At 35.7% G+C, this 22515-nt stretch overlaps 1 protein-coding gene across 1 annotated transcript in view; it reads right to left on the bottom strand.

Annotated features, from left to right (window-relative positions):
• The window catches only part of LOC148947026 (uncharacterized), a 48435-nt gene extending 26244 nt beyond the window's left edge, over positions 1–22191 (bottom strand). The window contains exon 1 of the mRNA XM_089096823.1: positions 22109–22191. The gene's annotated coding sequence lies outside the window, so the exon portion shown is untranslated. The remainder of the gene's footprint in view (positions 1–22108) is intronic.
• Between the last annotated feature and the right edge of the window lie 324 nt (positions 22192–22515).

Genomic DNA, 22515 nt, shown 5'->3' with positions numbered 1-22515 from the left:
CTAGAAATTTATCTAGCAAACCAACGCTCACCAAACCTTTCTCCATTTACATCCCGGAAAGACTCAAAGATGTACCAAAGAATACGATCAAATGCTACTGGCCTTAACAGCCAAACTTATCACCATCAAAACACAACCATTCCAATAGTAATGAGCCCTCTTTGCCGCCTATGGCAAACCTATGATGAGACCATCAACCATGTTCTTTTTGGTTTCCCTGTGGCAACTCTCAACCATAAAAAAAATGGCTAACTTTATCTGCTATATTCAAGCGCCTTAAGCTAACCCCTAATATTGACCAACTACCACAAAGGAGACACTCTTCAACTGACGATGCCGAATTGTTCAAAGCTGTCTTTATCTGCCTAAATATAGGTGGTTTCATCAACGATGTATAAATTATATTATTAAATAATAATAGTCTAATTTCTATATTTGATTTCCCAGGATACCCCTGACATAATCAGACAATACGAAAAAGGTTAAATGGATTCATCCAAAGCCTATAATTGAAGAAGAGGAAGAATAAGAACTTTGCTCAGTCCTAATTTATGATGTTAAATAGAAGATGTTAAATAGCGCCTGCTGTTAAATAGAAGAAGAAGATGATGTTTCAAAACCATACAGAAGCAACATTTAAAGAAATTTAAACTAAATTTCTCGTGAATTATTATCTCAAATAATCAGTAGTTGTACCGAAAGAATCGTGCTCAAATCCTCCTCAGGGCCACACTGTGGTGTTTCTTTTGATCCTGAAACTTTCCCCATAGTAGAGTGCAGACGGTTTGTTATCACTGTATTACCCTTTCTTGTTTTAGTTTTGTTTTAGTTTAAAGCTTTTGCTAATAGACAATGCTCAGATGTCATCTAAAAAAAAAGTCCCCCCAGATCCCACCCCAAATACCAGTGAAACTGATACCCATATTTGCTGGTGAAGCTCACTATCACAAAGTTCACATGATAGCTCCAATACTGAGAATAGGACAATGATCAGTGTAGGGGCTAATGTCACTATAAATGATGATAATGGGTTTCAAGAGGTCCTTTCAGGAAGCTCTAAAAAAAAGAAAAAAAATATCCACAATCAAAAGCATTTCCCCTCTCCCTACCCAAGATCCTCCCTCCCAAAACTTAGGAATTTACCTTAAAATTTCTCCTATTACCCCCTTTAAAATAAAAAAGATTACTGCAATAAGAGTTGCAATTTTTAAACTGATAAAATCAATTTTCTCAATTAATATTCACGTGATGGATCCCTGCTAATAGCTGTCTAAGATCAAAAATCAGTGGACATAATAACTAATCTAAAACCACTTCTGAATACTATAATTAATGCATTTAAATGGACCCCCCAAAAGAATCCCCAACAAAAATAGTAGTTTATAATATTCCCCCAGAAATACCCATTCAGGATTTAAAAGAAGGGCTTCTCAGATAGGGCTGGTTACACAATCCCAGTTGAAGATGTTACCCAACCTGGTAAACCTAACTCAAATGGCCTAAAAACAAGTAGATCCTTCTTATTTACACTGAAGGAAAAAATTAATATCCCAGAAGTTATTCCTATTTGGGCAAATCAAACCGCACAAGGAATACAAACCAAAGCCTATCCAGCGTTAGAAGTGTCACAAACTGGGACACACAACACACAAATGCAATGAAATTCTCCTAGAGTGTAGTAATTGTAAAGCATTCCATCCTAAAGAGTTGACAACTTGCAACAACACTCAGCCTACATGTATCAATTGCAAAGGCCCACATGAATCTACCAATAAATCACTATGCCCTGCATATAAGAAAAGAGCACTAAGACTCCAAATAGCAACAGAGAAGGCCATTACATACCCCTTTGCAGCAATGGAAGCAAAAGCTGCCCAACAATACCACATAAAGCCCGTAATGAAACCAACCAAAACCCCCAAGTCAAACGCCCCCAATGCATCAAGTACCCCATATAAAACACCATCCTCTAAGCCTCCTAGCTAACATCCCTATCAGAAGGAATTACCAAGTCAACAAGCCTCCTTGCCCGGTTAGATGAGGTCAGCCTGGCCCCCCCTCTCAAGAAGAAACAAACCAGAAACACTACCAGGAATTAATTCCTTAACTGACAAACAGGATGCACAACCAAACATGCAATCCCCAAATATATGCTTATTCATTCTAAAGTGTATTGCAGTTCAGGCCATGAACATGCGTCAACTACAGAAAACAAAAATCATTGCAGATTCGGCAAAAATCTACATACCTGATGATATGCACGTTTAAGCAAAAAAAGATCTTGCTTTACTTTTAACAAAGCTGAGCATTGATACACAGTCATATGAAAAATAAATCAACAACACAACACATATCAATACTCCAGTGGAATTTAAGATCACTCACAGAAAATAAGCTAAATGAACTAATATCTTTTATGAATAATAATTCCATTAATGCCTCCAGGAAACTCATTTAACCCAAAATCAACAAATTAAGTCTCTGGGATATACTATCCTGAGAAAGGATAAATCATCAGAGAGAAAAGGAGTTGGAGTAGCTTAAATAGTTAAAAATAATATAAAATTCTGTGGCATCAACTTTCCAGATTTTGCAAATAATGTTGATGCAATTGGTATCAGTGTTTGGCTGAATAATACAAAAACCTACATAATAAGCTTTTATAACCCTAATGGCCAAACTACAGATGCCATGGATTTCTTTAATTATATAAAAAATTCTAATATGTTAAAAAATATCATTATTTGCGGAGATTTCAATGCCCACAGCTTTTTGTGGGGGAAAAAAACAGCAAATAAAGCTGGTAAATTGATTGAGAATATGACTTCAAATAATATTGAATTAGCTGTTGCTACCCCTCCAAACCTGAATACATATTTCAACCCCAAAAGTGGCAGATTCTCTACAATTGACCTACAAATTGTGTCTTTAAATATTTTGAATAAAATTTGTATAAATAAAATTGATAGTCTATGTACTGACCACTTTGCTATAGTTTGCTCCCTAAATGAACCTGCTGAAACCCGATCACACACCTCAAAATATATCAACACTAAAGCAAATTGGTCTATGTTCCAAAATAAGCTTGATTGAGAATATGACATCAAATAATATTGAATTAGCTGTTGCTACCCCTCCAAACCTGAATACATATTTCAACCCCAAAAGTGGCAGATTCTCTACAATTGACCTACAAATTGTGTCTTTGCATATTTTGAAAAAAATTTGTATAAATAAAATTGATAGTCTATGTACTGACCACTTTGCTATAGTTTGCTCCCTAAATGAACCTGCTGAAACCCGATCACACACCTAAAAATATATCAATACTAAAACAAATTGGTCTATGTACCAAAATAAACTAAATGATGAAATTACAAGTTTCACCCAAAATTCATGCATTTCAAACACAACAGTTGACACACATGCTCAAGTCTTGGCATCTTTACTAATAAATACAGCTAATCATGCTATCCCCAGGACAACACACAAAAAAAACCTTCCCTAAACACATTCCCAAAGCATGCTGGACAAATGAGTGCCAAAATAAATGGAGAATAAAAAAGGCAGCTAGGAGAGCATTCATAAAAAAACCATCACCTACTACATATTTAAAAAAATTACAAGCAGAATCTAATCTAAAAAGGACTATAATAGATGCTTAATATAAATACTGGAATAATTTTGCAAATAATCTCTCCAGAGAGACACATGAGCCAATTATAAATAGAGTCATAAGCCACATCTATGGGGAAACGACTTCCCCCAACCAACTCCTGTATGAGCCTATACATAATAAGACCCAATATGACAATGATAATGAAAAGGCTAATCTATTTGCAACTCTATTTGTTAATAAGCTTACATCAAATAATCGAATCAAAATATCCCCACTTCCTATGAACCCAAGTTACCAACCACGCCCAGGATCCGAGTATATAACTAGTCCATTTTCAATCCAGGAAATGAATAATGCAATACATCATATTAGGACGAAAACTAGCGGTAGCTATGACAATATACACCCTACATGGATAAAGAATCTCACACCTTCATACAAATAGGAACTGCTAAACTGTTATAATCACGCTTGGGCATCTTCTATGTTCCCCAATATGGAAATGTTCATCCCTCCTACCAATCCTAAAGAAAAATAAACCCAAAGATAACCCTGAGTCCTATAGGCCCATAATGATTACTCCTGTGACGGGGTAAATAATGGAGAAAATGATCTATTACAGACTCCTCTGGTTTGCTGAAAAAAATAATATGATCCCTCACACTCAAACTGGATTCAGGAAAAACCACTCCTCAACAGATGCTTTCAGTTTGCTAACAAATGCAATAAATGAATCATTCTAAAAAAATAATGTTCTAGTTGCAGCTTTCCTAGATTTTGAAGGGGCATATGATAATGTGAACCATCAAACCCTTTTAAACAAACTTGCAAACCTTGGACTACCCCCCAAGCTAGTATTTTTTATAAAATCTTTCATAGAAGTGCGAAGTTTCATTGTTTGTGTTGGTTCAGCCTCTTCACTCCAAAAGACAATAACCAAAGGCCTACCTCAGGGAGCAGTCCTCAGTTGCCTCCTTTTTGCCGTATGTCTCTGGGACATGAACCTCCCCCACCCGAATCTTCAATATGCTGACGATCTGGTGCTATGGTCATGTGGCAAAAACCTTTGAGATGGCACAGTCAAATCTGCAAAAGTCACTTTTCCAATTTGAAAAATTCTCTCAATAATCAGTTTTACCCACTGCACCTACCAAGTCAAAAATAATCTGATTTCACCAAAAGCGGAACCATGTCAATGCAAAACTAACTCTAAATGGAACAACTATTCCAGAAGATAATCATATTAATTACCAAAGTCTCATGCTTGACCAAAAACTTAATTTCCACCTCCACATCACAAACACAATAAAAAAAAGCAATAGAAAAACAAATTTACTAAAAATACTTCTTTCCACACGCTGGGGATGTAAGGAGAAAACCTTACTCCAGTTTTACAAATCACATATAAGACCCCATATTGACTATGGGCTCATCGTCTATGGTGCATGTGCAAAGACCCAGATGTAAAAAATTGAAACAACACAAAATGATATAATACGTCTGATATTTGGTCTTAGGAAACCCACAAGCACCAAGTTTCTGCTTATGGAGAGTGGATTAACAACAATAAGGGAGAGACGTAGCTTTCTCTTTACAAGACATCTTACAAAAATTGAATCAAATAGCTCACACACCCTACATAATTGGTTAAGAAATCCAGCCATGTATAGAGGCATTGCAGATGAGTATGCCAATATTCAAAAGAAGTTCCCTGTACCAGCAAAGTCTATTGCACCTACTTTCCCCCAATCCCCTCCATGGAATTGGTCAATTCCCATAATAAATACTGATTTCTCAAAGTGGATCAAAGATCTAACCCCCAGTTCTTTTTTCTAGAAAAGAATTTTCTAGCTGAACACAATTACTAATGAACGACCCTTCCACATGTTTGGTGACCGATCAAAAATTAATCAGAAGGTAGTAAGTAATGTCTTCTTTCCTCACCTGAACATTACAATGGGTAAGAAATTATGTAACAATGTATCTATAATGTTTGCTCAGTTAAATGTCATAATCATGGCATTAGACAACCTTAAGGAAAACCAACGTTTGATTGCAAATTCAAATAATATTATAGTACATTCCGACTCTTTATCAAGCCTTGAGTTGCTGGCCTCAGCTCCTCATTATAAGTTGGACATTGACACTTATCATTGTCTCAGTATTATAGATAAACTTGCTTCAACTGGCATAAGAACTTATTTTCAGTATATTCCTGGCCACTCTGGCATAAGTGGTAATCATCAGGTTGATGAAATAGCAAAAAATGCTATAAATATTGACCAGCCAAGTGGGAGACCGATCCTGATTAGAGATATTTACCGATGGAGGCTATCAGATATTAATTTTAATAAGAATAATCCTATCCTTTCCCCCTTTCCCAATAAGTATTTTTCTAAAATTTACCATAGAATTTGTTCTGGAACAAATGGACTAAATTTTCTTGCATTCTCGTATAAGTTTTCTAATTCAAGTGGTTCAATTCTCCTGTCCCCTCTTTGCAGGCATTGTAATATGAATAATGAAACAATTAACCATTGCCTATTTGAATGTAATATGCTGACGTCTGCGAAACATACCTTGCTTTGTAAAGTGTTAAAATGTTTCAAACACCACTAAATCTCACGATCAGCCAAGAGCCTAGCCTATTATAACTGCACTCAGATCATAAAAATCGACATATTCCATACCATAATTGAACTCCTTTAATCAAAATATCTACTGAATGATATATGAAAATTTCTATTAAAAATGAGGCAATATATGGCAACAAGTCAATAGCCCTTTAGCCCACAGAACAAAGCAAGAGAAAAAGGGCTAAATAGTACTACTGAAAAGCCTACCTGCTGTTAAATAGAAGAAGAAGAAGACTAAATGGACTAAATTTTCTTGCATTCTCATATAAGTTTTCTAATTCAAGTGTTTCAATTCCCCTGTCCCCTCTTTGCAGGCATTGTAATATGAATAATGAAACAATTGACCATTGCCTATTCGAATGTAATATGCTGACGTCTGCACAACATACCTTGCTTTGTAAACTGTTAAATTGCTTCAAACACCACAAAATCTCACTATCAGCCAAGAGCCTAGCCAACTATTCCTGCACACAGAGCATAGAAATCGACATTTATCATCTCATAATTGAACTCCTAGAGTCGAAAGATCTACTGAAAGATATCTGAAAATATCTAATAATTATGAGGCAATCAAGCCAGTAGCTCTGTAGCCCACAGAGTGAGGCAAAAGGAAAAGGGCTAAATAGTATTACTGAAAAGCCCGCCTGCTGTTGAATAGAAGAAGAAACCTTTCCAAAATTTTGATAAAATCTATTGATATGGCTTAAAATTTCACTCAAATAACAGAAATTGCATTTTAAGAACTAAAACCATAGAAAAAGAAACTGAAAACTGAAAATTACTGTAAAATTTTGTTTTGTCAAAATTTCAGTAGGTAATAGACCTGTCAAGTGGGCAAATTTCTGGGACTTAGAAATCAGAAGATGGTTGAAATAGAAGCTTGGAATTACCTTCCCAGAGTATTTTTTTGGCCAAGAATTCATTGCTGAAAGTTTTATTTTTCTTAACCTAACCCTTTTCCAAGATAGCAAAATGTAGCTAAACTAGAATTTTACTGCACAAAATGTAAGTTCCTACATAAGCAATTATCAAAGAGCATAAGAAGTATAGAGCTGTTAAGACAAGAGAAAGATAGAGAGGGGAGAAAACCTTATGGGGTTGAATGAGGTACATCCCAGCAACCAGGAGTACTAAATGACAAGATGTTCATCAAAAGAGACCTTGCAGAGCTGTATGGCAGTATGGGTGCAAACATAACCAATGTTAGATGCCTAGTAGTGCAACTGCTCCCAGTTGATAGACCTGAAACCAGCCCACAGCCAACCTCCCCCCATTCTCTTCTCTGTCTCAAACCAAAATTTAAAGAGCCATATTCTGCAGAAATCCTATGAGCTATGACTGGAAATTCAGTTCAGGGCAGATGCATCCGGGAAGATTGGGAGAAAAGAGAAGCCTTATCTACTGAACTTAGACACCAAACTGAGCTCGGAGAGACAAACCTGGTTATCCACCATGGAAAAATTTTTCCAAAAAACTTGATTTGTCTGGGTTGGAGCTACCTCCCCCCCCACCCATAGACTGTTAGACCCCAGATACCAGCCCTGTTCATAGTGTAAATAATAATCTAGAAGTGTTTATGTCACCAATTAGTGCCCATGAATTCACAGACTCATCACCCTACAAGTCCCTTACAAATGAAAGTTTCAATACATCTGATGATAGTAGATCTTCAAGCACTTCTCTGTCCATTGTAGACAAGTCCATCCTCAGCATGAATCACTGCCATAAGGAAGTACTCAACCAAAGAAAGCAGCAAGTAAATCAAGATTTCTCTGCTCTTTTAGCAAACATTGAACAACTACCAAACAAAATTAATGAGCTGAAATCTTTGGTATATGCAAATGATTATGATGTAATACTTCTTACTGAAGTGTGTCCCAAGAATTCAAGAAATCAGCTTCTAGATTTGCACATCAGTTTGCAAGGCTACCATATAGTATTCAACTTGTCACACAATTATTGATGCTGGGGAACACTGGCACTGGTCAAAACCACTTACACCATCACCCCAATTAGCTCCTCTACTGGATGCCCTTATGCTGAAACCATTTTCTTTAATATTTTAGTTACTGAAAATAAAGCCATCTTCCTGTCAGAATTGGCTATGTATACAGAAGTCCATCTGCGCCATCACCAGAGGAAACAGAAATGAAACTGGCAGAGCTCATCAGCGAGATTACAGACACCCACCATGGGAACCTAATAATCACAGTTGAATTCAACCTGCAAAACATAGCCTGGAAAGACCAGTTTCCCTCTTTCTCTTCTGGTCCTACAAGCTCAATCATTGACATTATTCATGATGTTCTTCTCCACTAAATCGTCATCCAGCCAACACGTTTTAGCTATGGTCAGCAGCCAAGCCTTCTTGATTGGATATTTCTCCAAAGGCCAGAAGCTCTGCTCTCCACCTCATACATGCTCCCAATTGGAAATAGTGGCCATGTGGCCATACATATTAGAACAGCTTTACTCAGAACAACAAATCACAACATCAAGAAGACCTTCATTTATTATGAGAAGATTCAAATGGATCTTGGCAGCATTGCATGGGATGATGTCTTATCTGGCCTCTAGAACAGCAATTGCAGCACTTCAAAAATTAATAGTAAATAAAGCAAACCAATACACTTCAAGAAAACTTATCCCTATTTTTATGAGATCTTCCGGCAGTCCAAGCCTTGACAATGGACTTGGTCCCTCAACTAATGTGTTACCGTTAAATACATAATAATTCTGACCTAAAAAGATTAGAATAATTAGATACAAAAGAGACGAAAAATCAGTGGCTATGGAATCAAAAATTACAAAGGCTAGATGATGATGATTAGAGAAGAGAAAAGAAAGAGTGACTAAGATCCAACGGGAGTGTAAATTGGACAAGTACAGGCAGACCTAGAGCTATTAGTAGTGGTAGCAACCTTGTTGTTGTGTCCTGGAGCTAGTGGTAGTAGTGTCGTTGAGTACTAGGTACATTGAAGGGGCTACTTACTAAGCCATGAGGGGCCTTCAGTAATAGGCAAACTCAATCATAGTCTGACCACTGGCCGTCCTGCCTAGTGTCTGGCAATAAACAGGGCTATAGAACATAGAACAAGGCTATAGGCTATATGTTAAGGAATTAAGGAAAATTGGGAATTTAATTCTAGGGTACTCATTAAGAATCTAGGAATCAAGCGAGAAAGACTGCATCGAAAAAGACCAAGATGTTACATTCAAAACAGGTTTTCTCTGTCTGTGAGGTGTTGCTCACTCTGTGACAAAGATTTAAACTTCAGTTTTTGGGGTTGAAGGGGCAAAAGAAGGTACCTAGGTTAGGCTAGGTTACGTATTTAATATATGCTATGCTTTATCCCCTCCCCTTTTGCGTAAATATATAGCCCAAACTTGTTTCTGAACTATTATATTTTCATCCTATTTTGTTTTATTTCATTAGCATTAACGAAACTTCGCTTATCGCGTGACTGCCGGATTCTTAATAAATACCAATTTTAGTGAAAATGATCCCTATATAGTTTTGCCGTTTTTTGCTACAGCGTTGTCCTGTCTGGGGTCCCCAAGCACAAAACACTTTGTTTAAACAAAAAACACTCCCAGTAATGAAGAAAGAGATCGAGGAAAATGAAATGTAAAAGCAGATATTGGATGAAATATAAACAGTAACAATCACCTGAAGATTTTTTTGTATTTGTTTAATCAAATAGCTTTTGTAGCAAACAAAACTGAATACTAAATTATGCTATTTTTACAGTCATTTAAGAAAAAAAATATCACTTATTTAATACGCTAACTAAATATGGTACCAAGAAATTTGCAAATCTGTTTGTTCGGCACTTGACAGGTTGTAGTCTGTTCTGATGTCTGGTGAGTTTGGGGGTCAGTGCGGTTGGAGGAAGAATTGAGCAGTGTTCCTCATTTGACATGAGTGATTTCCCAAATCTCATTATCAAATTGTATCTTTGGGCCAACAAAGTGGACAAGCTCATAATCACAAGGGCATGCTCATAACTCTCATACCTGGGTCCAAGAATTATTTTAGTAGCACGTATTTGAACATCTTCTAGTTCCTCTGACATGTAGGCAGTGTTTTGTGCTTGGGGACCCCAGACAGGACAACAATATTCAAGGATTGGCCTGATGTATGCTGTGTAAGCCAGTAAGAGCTGACAATCTGAGAAACCCAGCCTTTGCATAATCATTAGACTTTGGATTGAGTAGTGTCCTTTGCACATGATACTGTCTACGTGCAGTTTAAACAAGCAATCGCTTGTAAAAGTCATGCCTAGTATTGTTGCAAACAAAACAGAATACTTATAGATACTTATAATTATAGAGAGAAGTATTGCAATAGCTGGAAAAAAACTTAAAAACTTGAAGCAGGTCTTGCATATGAATATCGAATCTAAACTTGCTGATGAAGCCAAGACTAACCCAAAAAAGTTTTGGCAGTACAACTCTAGCCAAGACCACAATAGAACATGCATTAAAAAACTGATAGCCGAGCAAGATGGAGAAGTTACATAGACTAATAAACTTGCTAATTTACTGAACCAACAATTTATCTCAGTTTTCACTACTGAGCCTGATCTTTACCTTCCCCACTAAACTATAAAATAAAAGCCCCAACTGAGCACCATGGTTTCATCTACAGAAGTCCTTAAACGTTTAAAAAAGTTGAATCCCAATAAGTCACCAGGACCTGATAATATACATCCGAGGGTACTAAAAGAACTTGCAGAAATGATAGCAGATCCCCTGACAAGAATCTTCTTGACATCACTTACCACTAGAGAGCTCCCAGCAGACTGGAAAGTAGCCAATATAACTCCAGTATTAAAAAAAAAGTGACTGCACCAAGCATGAGAATTATTGACCTATCAGCCTAACCTCAGTTATAGTTAAGATGCTTGAATGCACAGTTAATGATTCATTTCTTGAACATTTAACCACAAACAAAATCTTGTAACCCAAGCAGCATGGATTCCAGTCAGGAAAATTAATCAAAACAAGCTTGTTGGAATCATATGAGATAATTACAAACCTGATTGACAAAGGGTATCCAGTTGCCCTACTGCTGCTAGACTTTGCTAAGGCCTTTGACAATGTGCCCCATAGGCGACTGCTATTGAAATTATCTGATGTTTATACCAATACATCCATGATGGGCTGGCTGCAGAATTTTACCACTAACCGCGAGCATAAAGTTCGTTAATCTGATACAGGTGCCAGTCAATCTACTGCGACAAGACAATAGCAATAAGTGTGGTACTACAGGGAACTATTGGGTCTAACACTTTTCCTGATGTATATAAACAATATTTCCAATCATGTGGAAAATAATATGCATTTGTTAGCTGACAATGCCAAACTTTTTTGGAATTGCTGACCCACATAAAATCCAACAAGATCTAGACAGGCTACAGGATTGGACACAAGATATGCTTCTCCAATTCAATACAAGCGAATGCCGCATTTTGTACCTTGTAATGGCTATATATTCAATTTTAAATCCAATCACTAATACAAATGAGCATCTAGTGAAAAGAGAAGAAGAAAAAGTTGGTGTGATTGTTGATGAGGGGTTGAGGTTCCACAGTCACGTCCAGCATGTTGTCTCCTGAGAAAACTCTGCCCTTAGCCTAATAAAAAGGACCATCAGTAGCCAAGAGGCAACAATATTCATAAAACCTTTTAAGGCTCTTGTTAGACCCCATCTTGATTTTGGCATGTGCCTGGCTGGTCATTCTTACCAGCAAGATGTTAGGCTCATCAAAAATGTCCAGAGGTGAGCAATATAGTGCATGAAAAGCCTATATTTTAAACAACAACTTGACAAGGAGTGGGAGAAAAAGCAGTGGAGGTTCAATTTGGAGTCATCAACTCAAGAGCACTACAGGTCCAGAGGACCTTGAAGCTCTCAAATGGATTAAGGTGAAAAAGAGGCATCAAGATATGTATTCACTTTTATCCTAGCTAAATTAAGTTGAAAACTATGTATTTACTGCCCAAATTATATATTTTCTGTGAAGTTCTTATAGTTCATATGATGGGATACCACCAGATGGCTAATTTGACAGTGTATATATAGACAACTCTTTAAATTAGCCAACCAGTATTACAAGCCTATTAGTCCTGCTGGACATAAGGAAACATGTTAAAAAAACAATTCATACTCAATAATATGCAAAATAATCATAGTTAACACACTTTGCAAGGGGGGAACCTTAACCATCACTTATTTCCTTATTTTTCTACGAAATTCATGAATTTTTTAGAACCTAGCCCATATATTTACAGAGGGACATCCACCACATTGCTAATGTGGGAGTAAAGTTCATTTGTGATGCAAATGAATGTTATATTTACATTTAGGATGCAATTCTAGGTATATTTTTGCACATTAGGGGGGTGGAGGTTTCTTCAAATATATAGGTCCTAAGAAATTCATGAATTTCTTAGAAAAACTGGCAAAACAAGGATAGAAGTGAAGATAAAGGCTCTCCCCCTGAAAATGTGTTAACTAGGATTATTCTGCATATTATGAAGCAAGAACTGTTTTCTTAATGTTTCCTTATGTCCAGCTAGACTCCTAGGCTTAAAATACTGGTTGGCCGTTTGGCTAATTTAAAGATTTGTATATATATATATATATATATATACATATATATATATATATATATACATATATATATATATATATATATATATATATATATATATATATATATATATATATATATATATATATATATATATATATATATATATATATATATATATATATATATATATATATATATATATATATATATATATATATATATATATATATATATATATATATATATATATATATATATATATATATATATATATATATATATATATATAAATATATATATATATATATATATATATATATATATATATATATATATATATATATATATATATATATATATATATATATATATATATATATATATATATATATATACTGTCAAATTAGCCATATGGTGGTATCCCTTTACAGAGAATATAGCCCCACCCCCTAATATGTAAATATATGCCCAGAATTGCATCCTGAATCTAGATATAGCATTCACTTGCATCACAAATGACCTTCACCTCCATATTAGCTAGCCTTTATGGTGAATGTCTATCATGTGACTCTTTTCTTCAAGTTAACTTAATGGCAAACAAGCAACACAAATGTTTTCAGACAACAGGAAAATTTATGGAAAATATATAATTTGGACTAGCCTAGCCTATACATTTGGCAGTAAATTTTTACCAAATCATATTATTGAATTACAAATAAAGTGAATATACCACTTGATGCCTTTTTCTATGCTCTTTCCGAATATAATAATCATTTTTGTCAGAAACGAATTTTACCCCCACCCCTATAGACCAATTCAGGGTATATATTTGCACATTAGGGGGTTGGGGGTAAAAATTAAACTTACCTCCCATTAACAACAGAAAAGAAATTTGCCCCCCCCCTAATATGCAACTATATACCCGAAACTGGTATATATAGGGATGGTGGTAAAGTTCATTTCCGACAAAAATGATCATTATGTTTGGAAAGAACCTAAAAACAAGCATTGGGTTGTATATTCACTTTATTTGTAAAGCAATAATATGATTTGGTAAAAATTTACCCATTTGGCCATGGGATGTAAAGCAAAGCACTTTCAGGAATAATCAGGGGTGTAATTTCACCAAAGTCCTGGGGAGGGGAAGGTAAAGTTGGGGCTGATTTTCTTAAGTCAAGTAAAAATGAAAGTGAAAAATGGGTAGATTTTTACCAAATCATATTATTGACTTACAACTAAAGTGAATATACCACTTGATGCCTTTTTTATGCTCTTTCCAAATATAATAATCTTTGTTGGAAATGAATTTTTGTTGGAAATGAATTTTGCCCCACCCTTATATATACCAATTCAGGGTATATATTTGCACATTAGGGGGGGGGGGGGGTAAAGTTTAAACTTACCTCCTATTTACATCAGAAATAAAATTTGCCCCCACTGCCCTAATGCGCAACTATATACCCTGAATTGGTATATATAAGGGTGGGGGTAAAATTCATTTCTGACAAAAAGGATTATTATATTTGGAAAGAGGATAAAAAAAGGCATCCAGTGGTATATTCACTTTATTTTAAAGTCAATAATATGATTTGGTAAAAAAGCCCTGGGGAGGGGAAGGTAAAGTTGGGGCTGATTTTCTTAAGTCAAGTAAAAATGAAAGTGAAAAATGAGCCATACAGTACTATAAAGGCAAAGGTATATTAAAGAAAACTCGTCAGTTTCTTTGGATGTTTTAATTAGGCTATGCGGGCCTATCTTAGTTTTGACAAGATTTTTAAGATGCTAAATTTCATCTTGGGGGGGGGGTACTTCCCCATAGCAAATTACACCCTGAGAATAGGCTATAGGCCTAGGTTATGGTAAAATTCTACTTTAGTTACTTTTGGCTATCTTGGAAAGGGGTTGGGTTAGGAAAATGAAACTTTCAGGGATGGATCTACATGCTAAGGTATGTCCTGGGAAGGTACTTTGAAGTACCTACCTCCACTGTTCCCCCTCTATATAATGGTAAATTACTGCACATTACTAGTTGTTTTAGCTCACATTTCATCCTATATTACTATCATAATTATAAATCACTGCTTACCTTACACAACTTCAGCTTTTAACCTTGTTCATTAAAATATATACCAAAATCCTATTTTCATTTAACGATCCATTTAACTTAATTACTATATAGCTGACATTGCAGTAAATATCTACCAAATCATATTATTGACTTATGCATAAAGTGAATATATCACTCAATGCCTTTTTTCATGCTGATTACAAATATAATAATCATTTCTATTGGAAATGAATTTCAGTTCCCCCCCCTATATATGCCAATTCAGGGTATATATTTCTACATTAGGGGGGTGGGGCAAATTTCGTTTCTGATGTAAATAGTAGGTAAGTTTAAACTTTACCCCTACCCCCCTAATGTAGAAATATATACCCTGAATTGGCATATATAGGGGGGGGGGGGGGCTTTCCTATAAAAAGACCCTTGACATGGCTTAAGATTATATTGAAATAATTTGAACTGCATTTTTCAAAAACTAAAGCCAATGAAAAAGAGATTGAAAACTCAAAATTAAGGTACACATTTTTGTTAGAATTCAGGTAGATAAAGAACTGTCACATATATAATCCTCTAAGCCCTTAAAATGAGAAAAGAGTAGACATTATAGTGTGACAATACCCTCCCATGGTATATTTTTCGCCCTGGATTCATTCCTGAAATCTTCCTTCACCCAGGTCAATTACTTTGCAAGATAGCAAGAAACTACTAGACTAGGATTTTACTGGAAAAATTCTAATAGAATTAAAGTATTAGCGTTGTATTCCTTATATTGTGCTCTTTCCAATTATCATGGTCTTTTTCCTGACAATGCACTCCATCCTCCTTGATGGTCCCAAATATGGATGGTAGAAAACTATTGTCCCATAAGCATAACCTCTGCTGTTGCTAAAATCCTGGAAAGAGTGGTAAATGACTCTGTCATGAAGCATCTCAAATCTTAATGGAATACTATTGGCCAGCCAACATGGCTTTCAACCAGGAAAGTCAGTAGAAACAAATTTCCTGAAGATTTATTATGTAATAAGAGACCTGGTTGATCAGGGCTTACCTGTGGATGTCTTGTTGCTTGACCTTGCAAAAGCATTTGACAAAGTTCCACATCCACACTTGAACAAAACTTATCACATGTGGAACTATTTGCAGACCTTGTGGGCAGGATCTCAGCTTTTCTTTTAGATAGAACACAGAGAGTGAGGCTTCTAACTAATGAAGGAGAATCAATACTCTCTGAGAGATGTGGAGTCACCAGTGGTGTCCTGCAGGTAGTGTTGTAGGACCTACCCCATTCAATATCTATATAAATGATATCTTTAAACTATCTACAAATCATATAACTTCCTATGCTGACAACTCAAAGTTTTTCAGTGCAGTCAATCATGAGTCACTACAAGCAGATATTGCCCATATTCAAAACTGGGCAACAACATGGCACATTGACTTCATTACTGATATATGTAGTGTTATTAATTTTGGCAAGTCTAATCCAGATTTCAAGCATACTATGGTCAATTCAGCTTTAAAATTCAAGAGCTGCAAAGTGTGGATGAATAAAGGGATCTTGGAATCATTTCTACATTAGGGGGGGGGGGCAAATTTTTTTTATGATGTAAATAGGAGGTAAGTTTAAACTTTACCCCCACCCCCCTAATGTAGAAATATACACCCTGAATTGGCATATATAGGGGGGGCTGAAATTCATTTCCGATAGAAATGATTACTATATTTGTAATCAGCATAAAAAAAGGCATCGAGTGGTATATTCACTTTATGCACAAGTCAATAATATGATTTGGTAGATATTTACCAACATCGCTTATTGAACCTGTTTGTGATGTCACAACTTTGCTTACCATAACCAGGGTTGCCAACTTGCATACTTTTTGTGTGAAATGCACTCTTTTTTTCATTGCACTCTACCGCACCACAGACCGGATTTGCACTCTTTTTGCCCATTATTTGCTCTTTGCACTCTTTTTTGCACACTTTTATGAAATGATAATAGAAAAGTATTAAGTGAAATACAAAAATTAAAATCAAACTAATTAAGTGCAAAAGATAGAATAGCTAGCCACTATGATCTCTGTTATCTATACCTGGACTGTCCCCCAGGCGTCTTTCTCGTTTTTTTGGCAATTTAACAAGAAGTAGATCAAAGCATAGATAACCAGTGAAAACATGGTAAATTCAAATCAAGTTTTATAGAAGGAAGTTGAAATCTATTGGGCACAACTGTTCTTCCTGGAAATGGAAAAGGAGTATAAAACATGAAGTGCAATTTAGAAGCAAAAACCAAAATAAACATACTAGAGTCTAATCTCAAACTGATAAAATTCTGCAAAAACTTTAGGCCTGTGCACCATTTTAAAGCGTGAGTGACCCATATCTATTTGTGATAGCCATTTTTTATGGCACCTACACTATCAAAATGATATAAAAGGGTAAATTAGGAAAATATGGGATAGCCTAAAATTGTAGCTTAGACTTTAGACACTTCTTGCTACCTGAAAAAGCAGTTGAGTTAGGTTAATGACACTCTCAGAAATGAATCCAGGGCCAAAAATATTCGAGCCAGTTGAAAATGACAATGAAAAATGGGCAAATATTGAGCAGTTCATATTTTTGACCTATCAATAAAGTGAACATACCACTTGATGCCTTATGGTCTTTTCAAACAAAATAATCGTTTTTGGCGCAAATTAACTTCTCCCCACCCTAATATACCAATTCAGGGTATATATTTCCGAGTTGGGGTGGGGGTAAAGTCCAAACTTACCTCTAACTTTATTCATAGGTTAATAATATGAACTGCTCAATATTTACGAAAAAATGAGCAATATAGTACCAAAAAGACAGGTATACTAAAAAAAATAATACTTTTCTGTGGATGCTTGAATTATCCGGGGTTATCTTAGATTTGATAATATTTTTGAAGACTCAAAATTTCAGTGGGGGGTGGGGACAAACTATGGCCAGGTATTAAGATCATACACATCCATTTCACTTGCTGAATTTGAAGTAGAACTCAGTTCAAAACATCTTTGTTTTTGCCAAATATTGCTTATGAATAAAGTTTCAAAGAAGCAGTAAGTGCTAATATCCTTAAATTTAAGCAATGTTAATTGTAGTATGTGCCATTCACCCCTTTAAATAATCCCAACAGCCTCTGCGGTAAGCAAGTAATCTTGTACTAGATCCAAGGAGAAAAAAGGTGCCTAGTATTTCTGTCCAAGGCTTTTTCCTTCTTTGCATATTTATTTCAGTCTTGGTTTTTTACACTATTAAAAAAAACAGGAAGTTTTTTCAACTGAGAGTAAGGAGCAACATCAAAACTTTAAACGAACAGAAATTACCACGTATTTGAAGAGGACCGCCACCTCCCAAACACCTCGCTCTTCAGGCTAAAGTTTTTCCATGCTTTTAAAACATCTTCTTATTGTTCTACTTAAACAACCCCTGTGTTTCAGGAGTCTTTTTTAAAGAATTGGGACAAAATTCAAACTTTAGCGTAAAGAATGAGGTATTGAGGAGCAGGAAACCCCCTTCATATACGTTGTAATATTGTTTGGTTGAAGTTTCAATTTTGCTCCTTACTTTCAGTTAAGAAATTTTGTTGTTGTTTTTTTTATTTAATTTCTGATCGTTTTTTAAATGATACCAAGACTTAGCTTACAGTAAAGTGTGTATTAAAGACATAATTGGATGTGTGGCATACGGGAGGCGCCATCTTAGAACAAACTTCCACAAGAGCAGGAAGTCAGACATCAAACTTTCTCAGAACAGTCAGACATCAAAGCTGCAGTATGAAGACCTTCCCAAGAAATTACATGCTGAGTCTATAATTTAAGCCAGCTTAAAGCTTACATCGTGGGTCTTCTTGGAAGACATTCCCATTACAAAAACGGACACTTTAATCCCAGTCCTGAAAAATGCTTTTGGAGACTTAGAACTTTGTAAAAGGTTCAATCAGGGCAGAACTAAAACTAGTGGGATAGTAAGACACATCATTGCCCCTGTAGAAAGAAATGTGCTTTCTTGTGAACTGAAGAAAGCTCATATCTCTTTTATAGTTGACGAATTTACCGATAAATCATGGCAGAAGGTCTTGGTCCTTATAGCAAAGTACAAAGACTCGAAAGATGTAGTGCGAGAAGACTTTCTGGGGCTTTTGCCAGTAAGTGATGACAGTTCAAAAGGGCAAAAAAAGTCTAATATTTGGACATTTGGAAAGCCTAGGAATACCTTTACAAATTAGATGGCGATTGCCTTTGACAATGCCAGTGTTAACACTAGACATCAAAAAGGCCTTGGTGAGCTGTTAAAAGAATATGTGCCAGATTTCCTTGTGCTAGGCTGCACTAGCCATTCCCTTGCTCTCTGTTCTGCATATGCAGCAAAGAAGTTGCCATATGGAATTGAAATTTTTATTTACGGCATAGTTGCAGATGTGGCAAATAGCCAAAAAAGACAGGATGAACTAAAGATCTACCAAAATTTCTGTCATGTGGAAAACCATAAGCTTTTGTAGACTTCAAGTACAAGATGGCTCACCCTTGAAGCTTCTGTTGAACAGATCCTTGAGCAGTGGGACCCACTCCTTTTATTCTTGACCAAACATGGAGAAGGTGACTCCACTGGAGATAGGAGGAGCCAAAGAAAAGGATAATAAGATTCTTGCTTTTATGCGTGATTCATATGTGAAAGTTACTTAGTATTTTCTTTCATTTGTCTTACAAAAGATCAATGCATTTAACAAAGAGTTTCAAGCTGAGGGAACACAGATTCACAGGGTTTAGGAAAGTTTGCAACAGCCGCATCTGTTGCTCCTCAAGTACTTTGTCAAAAAGGAAGAAATAGGGCATGAACAAGATCCATTTAAAGTTCGGTTGAGCCCAGCTAATTTCTTGCAATCGATTGTATAAAGTTGGGACCAAATGCAGTGTGCCTAATGAGAAGCCTGCAAAACACTGGCCCATTGAATGCTCAGCAGGTTCACTGCATCCAGATGAGCTGTCTGAATTTTTTGGGAATTGTGCTCACAAATGGATCAAATACAATGACCTAACATTGGAAAATCTCAAATGCTTAATATGGATGTGGAAACAAAATGAATTTATCATACTTCAAAACAGCACACAAAATTGTGTGTTTATTGCATTTTATCACGTTGTGCCTCAGCATCACCCAGCAAATCTGGAAACTGTTAAAGAAAAGGCACAAGAGTGTCCACATCTACAGATGTTGCCTTATTTGGAGATGTGGACACTCTTGTGCCTCTTCTTCAATGGTTTCCGAATTTGCTGGGTGATGCTGAGGCACAACATAATCAAATGCAAATAAAAATGCAATAAATACTCAATTTTCTGAGCTGTTTAGGAGGATGATAAATTGGTTTTGTTTCTGCTGCAACTTTTTTCCCTGTGCTAGGGTTCAGTACTTGACTTGACTGCAGTGAAGTCAGCTATAGTTCATGACTAGTTACTTGGACCTCTTATATTTCTTTCAAATCATTTGAATAAAATGGAGACAAAACTTTAACTAAACATTGTATGCAGTCAACTATAGTTCAGTTAAAGATCTTAGCAATCAAAATAAACACCTGCAAATTTCAAGCAGAGCGTTACCTTTTAAGCTAAAAAAAGGAATGATAATCATTATCTAACTTATTATTTAGAGGTTGATTTCCCAACTTGATTTTAAATACAATTGAAACATTTAAAGATAATAAGTTCATCGATCGATGGATAACTGATAATTATGTGTAAATGGCGAAAGAATGGTCAGAACAGTGAAGGGGCTGTGTGCACGCAATTTTTTTTACTTGCACACGCTGTTTGGCCTTCATTTGCACTCTTTTTTTATGTTGGCAGTTGGCAACCCTGATCATAACCCCTTTAACAGGAGGGGGATTTCAAAAACATCTTCTTATGACATAACTTGTCTTCTAAAGTCAATTCTGATGTTTGTAGCCCTATATCAATTAGTGCTTTAGAAATATTTAAAAAGCTTCTAAAGTAGAATTTTAGCAAATTTTGAGTTTGGGGGGAAGGGGGATTTTAAAAATCTCTTCTCTTCATGAGCACATGGACCTATAAAAATAAAAACATCATCTCATAACATAACTTGTCCTCTAAAAACAATTTGGATTTTTTTACTGGTCTATCTCTTCTCAAATCCTTTCCCTAATTAATAAAGTTTAAATGGCTTATCAACACAGAGTTGCCCTCTACCCCATGGCACCTGCATGCTACTGTAGAAAATGGGCAGCATGGGTAGAAAATTAAATGGCTTGTAATGAAAAAGGATTTTTGAATATATTTTATTGAACAAGGTTAAAAGCTGAAGTTGTGTAAGGTAAGCAGTTATTTATAATTATGATAGTAATATAGGATGAAATATGAGCTAAAACAACTAGTAATGTGCAGTAATTTACCATTATATAGAGGGGGGATGAGTGGAGGTAGGTACTTCAAAGTACCTTCCAGGGACATACCTTAGCATGTAGATCCATCCCTGAAAGTTTCATTTTCCTAACCCAACCCCTTTCCAAGATAGCCAAAAGTAAGCAGTGATTTATAATTATGATAGGGTAAGACACCCAGTAGTCGGACACTTTAATCACTTTGAAAACTTTTTGACATTTAAACTACTCTAATTACTGTATTATACCACCTAGAAACTTAATTTTTGTATCAAAAAATTTCTGAAGAATTTCTGAACAAGTAGGTTACTAATTCAAATAGTTTCACTTGTACAGCACCCCCTATTTTTGAATTTACTAACAAGTGACAATTCTGCCTAAACTCGGACATACAAACAGCTCATTGCAAATAATGGTTAAAATAGTATAAAAGATTATGTCCAAGAATAGGCAGGTGGCCGACTACTGGGTGTCTTACCCTAGTAATTGGGTATAGGATGATATATGAGCTAAAACAACTCGTAATGTGCATTAATTTACCATTATATAGAGGGGACAGAGTGGAGGTAGGTACTTCAAAGTACCTTCCCGGGACATACCTCAGCATGTAGATCCATCCCTAAAAGTTTCATTTTCCTAACCCGACCCCTTTCCAGGATAGCCAAAAGTAACTAAAGTAGAATTTTACCCCTTATTGGTTAAGTTGCAATCCAACCAACAGACAAAATAGAAGCAGAGCCGAAACGATGAAAAGACTTATTGACCTACCTCTCAAATATCAGAATATCACTTTAAGTCGAACAGAGAAAAATATTTTTGAAGTTCTCTATATGACTAAAACTATTGCTTTTTCGTTATATAGGATACAACGATAGCGTTATTGAACGCTGCATTTCAACTACAAGTATTTTTAAAAGTTTTCACAGACTACCTTTTTATTTGGCGGGGGCTTGAAATGGTAAAAAAGGCTGAAACATTACAAGGATCTATAGCAGAGCAGTGTAAAAAATATTTTGAAGTTCCGTATCTGAATAAAACTATTACTTTTCGTTATTTAAATATAAAGAAAGCGTTATTGAACAGTTTCAAGTGCAAGCCAAAATAAATATGGCGTTCTGGGATCCCTTATTTAATTTATCTGGCAAACCCTAATTTCTGCGGATGCAATCTGTAAA

This window comes from Artemia sp. Qi Xiang Cuo, chromosome 11 (genome assembly GCF_049724085.1).
Source record: "Artemia sp. Qi Xiang Cuo chromosome 11, ASM4972408v1, whole genome shotgun sequence".
NCBI classification, from domain to species: Eukaryota; Metazoa; Arthropoda; class Branchiopoda; order Anostraca; family Artemiidae; genus Artemia; species Artemia sp. Qi Xiang Cuo.
Note: the sequence above shows the minus strand (reverse complement) of the source record. Positions and strands in the feature narration are given on the sequence as shown.